The sequence below is a fragment of the Octopus bimaculoides genome, chromosome 24 (assembly GCF_001194135.2).
Source record: "Octopus bimaculoides isolate UCB-OBI-ISO-001 chromosome 24, ASM119413v2, whole genome shotgun sequence".
In the NCBI taxonomy this organism is placed as follows: Eukaryota; Metazoa; Mollusca; class Cephalopoda; order Octopoda; family Octopodidae; genus Octopus; species Octopus bimaculoides.
Window position 1 is genome coordinate 12555550 of NC_069004.1, and position 3739 is coordinate 12559288.

Consider the following 3739-nt stretch of genomic DNA (forward strand, 5'->3'; position numbering starts at 1 on the left):
CGTTTTCAAATTTTGGCACAAGGCCAGCAATTTCGTGGGTGGGGATATATCGATTACATAGATCCCACTACTCAATTGGTACTTATTTCATCGACACCGAAACCCTCGGTGGGATTCGAACTTGGGACGTGAAGACGGACGAAGTCCCGCTAAGCATTTTTGCCCGGCGTGCATATGATTCTGTCAGCTCGCCGCACTTTTTTTTTAAAGTGGCCTGCAAAAGATGCTACGGTGAATTGAACTCTGTACCTCTTAAATTCCAGCTGAGCGCTCTGTACTACTGAGCTAAACGATCACTGACAGTAAATTTACATATCGCTTAGAAAGAATTGCTAGGAATTCGGAGCACACACATACGCACGCAGTGTAGAGAGCGGAAGAGAGACGAAAGTAAGATGGCTTGTAGCAGCACCAGAAGAAGATATCGGGGTGTACCTTCAAGTTTATTGTCTAGGTTCGTTCAGCAAAATATTTTTTTACGTTATTATCTTTTAATGTTTGTTATTGCAAGGAATATTGTGTTTTGTATCATGACACTACATGCACGTGTGTATATATATTTGGATACGTATATTTAACTGTAACCATGTCCCAGTGTACGACTGTAATACATATGACATCTCCCTTCAGGAGCCGTCGTAGCGGCATTTTAGGCCCCTCCCCGGGTAAAACAATGCATTGGGCCCTATAATATTTATTTCTTGATAGTAAGTCACAACGTATATAGAACGTAATTGACCCCTAGACTCGTAAACCTCTCAAGAAACTACTCTGTGTACTCATACATTAAGACGGTAATGGCCACCCCATATCTAGTGAATGGGGAATAAAGTCTTGGTCAGTTAGGGGTCTGGACCTTTATCTTTTTGTCTCTAAAACAGGACAAGCGTCCGAAGCTTTTAAAACTTCTGTTCTTACTTCACGAATAAAACCATTTCCCACTGAAATCAGTTGAAACGGTGACCATCCCGTATAAAAAGATATTTTTGTTTATCTGTGACCAACTTCTTCTGGGTACACTAGTCTCTTTACTAATTTGAGGGTAGATATAGCTGTTATTTCTAGTAGTTTGAACTCACTTCTTGACTGATGAAGAATTGTGATAAATCTGTTGACATTACCTATTTTAACGTAAAATTATAGTAAATTATTTATGTCTTACTATTAATACTAATATTTGGGAATATATTTGTTATGATATAAAATTGGGATACTAAAATTATTTAATATTTGGGTTTCTATTTGCGACACCATCTTTGTTTACATGTTTCTATCTTGAAAGTACTTCCGTTTCCGTTCACCACAAAATTATTTTTTGGCCGATTGATTTGACAGAACAAGTGTAAAGACTTGAAGTTAACACCGGGTGACTTGAAATCGATTTCTAATTACCCATAGTAATTAGAAATTCGATTTCATCGTTTCCTTTCGATAATCTAAATACGATTTCAAGTTACTGGAAGTTAGGCTGAATGAAGGAAATCGCTACACTAGTCTCTACAAGTTTCAACCCTTTATATTCTAAGTTCAAATCCTACCCACAGCTACTTTCTTTCATCCTTCTGTGGATCGATAAAAGAAAGATCTAGAATTTAAGATCTTTTCTGTATGGCTCCACTTTTCGAAATTTTAGAATTAAGTGAACATTTTCAAATTTAGTATATACATATAATATACAAGTAATGTATATTACAATGTTACAGAAAGAGAAAAAATTAGAAAAATGTTATAGAGATTTAAAGTTTGATAATTTTAACCCAGTCAGAAAAAAGAATTTAGAAGCTGGCAATTACCCAAAATTTTAAAAGCTATAACATTCTATTTATTAATTTAAGGACAAAATGAATTTCATTTCCATAATTAGCATACAAAACTGAAGGAATTGAAAATTGAAAGCCAAACAGAAAAGATCCAGAATTTATTCTGATCGACCATTCTTAACCCATAAAGCGCCGGGGTTTGCACTTACATAGCATGGACTGCTGAGCACATTTTATGAAAATGAGACTACCATGCACACATAAAAAACAAAAAATAGTTAAAATATCTTCTTAGTATATAATGGTGGCAAGTTTTACATCATTTGAAAAGTCATTAGTATAACTTATTAGTCCTCTTATATTCTTGCGGGTATCGGAACGTTTGAGTGACATTAGACCCCAACAAACGCCCAAATGCATCTATCTGGACCACGGTCGTAGCCTGTGGACCTGTTCCTGACGGCCACGTCCGTGGCCCGTCGCGCTTTGTGTTAAATGACAAATTAGTAATCGTCAGAACGAGACGGCCCCATACATCCGTCTTCGGGTCTCAGCCTGTGGACATCACTGCACACCTAGGTAACAGTGATTGATGCGTGGGAAGCAAAGTAACAGTCTGGACATATTGTACCTTCTCTCCATTGGTCTGTTCTTGCATTCTAGTAGATTCTGGTTGTGGTAGTCCTATTTGAGACGGTATAAAATTTTCCCTTTCAAAATTTGACAAAAGGCCAGCAATTTGAGGATGGAGATGCTAGTCGATTACATCGATACCATCATTTGACGTGCACTTTATTTTATCAACTACGTAAAGAAGAAAAGCAAAATCAACCTCCACACCATTTGAATTCAGAAAGTTAACAGTCGGAAGTATTGCGACTAAGCATTTTGTTTGACGTACAAACGATGCTGTAGGTCACCCACCCACCTTAGGAGACAGCATAATATACCAGACGGACCCAGAGCACGACAATTGCTGTTTCTTGGCATTTATTGTTTTACTCTCTATTGACCGAATTCAAATTCGAGGTTGATTTAATATTCTTATAAAGAATTTTAGATGCGAATAGAATTTTAATAAAAAACTAAGACTTATGTTCCCCCCCCCCCCAGAAACAGTTTTAAAAAGATGATTTCATCATAGCCATCCTGTCTTTGTTTGAGGCTGCGTTATTCAATGTGTATCTATGACTTCCTTGTCCGTTATATTATTCCCATTTTTAAGGCAGTTGGGTTTGATTTAAAGGAGATTTAGCAAGTGTTTTTTACTGCTTGCATGACTTCGTTGTATTCCCCAGTCCGATACGAACTACAAGATATTTAAGGGAAGTAACCTCGCTCGTCCTACAAACTTGGACAATCATAGACAGAAAGAGCAACTGAATGAGACCCAATTGTGCTGTGTAATCGTTTGTATTGCAACATATGTTCTTTATAGTTTGGTTGGGAACAAATTGGTGAGCACAGTTCATGGTGGACACTATATGTTTTGTACACATTTACCTTTCAGTTGTTTATTCCCACGTCAACCCTGCGTTTCAACCGTGACCATACCATCTTTTTAAAGGTATTAGACTACTGGGTTGTTTACTGTTATCAGACGTATGTTAAATTTAAGGAAGATACAGCCAGAAACCCAGCTACACCACAAGTAACACTACATTATCCAATACAAACTTTATTTGGTTATCGGATCTATTTTAAAACGGGGGCGCCAGTTTTCATTTATGTTTTATGTAGTATTTTTGGTACCGAAAGACTTTCAAACTTCGTATACTTATCTATTTTGTGTTATAGAACAGAAAAATATTTTTGTATTCGAATTTATTTCATGTAAAAAATTGTCTTATTTCGATAATTTCTACTAATCACTGACGTCTATTCAGTTGAAAACAGTTAGCGCTGTAACGGTGTATATCGTATTAATCCCCTAACCCTAACTAGACTGTTAACCCTAACCCTAACCCTAACTCTAGAAT

The 3739-nt window shown here is 36.7% G+C and overlaps 1 protein-coding gene across 1 annotated transcript in view; it reads left to right on the forward strand.

Annotated features, from left to right (window-relative positions):
• The first annotated feature begins 256 nt into the window (after window positions 1–256).
• Window positions 257–3739, forward strand: part of LOC106875565 (fibrillin-1) — a 48831-nt gene continuing 45348 nt past the window's right edge. Inside the window, exon 1 of the mRNA XM_014923772.2 lies at window positions 257–454. The gene's annotated coding sequence lies outside the window, so the exon portion shown is untranslated. The remainder of the gene's footprint in view (window positions 455–3739) is intronic.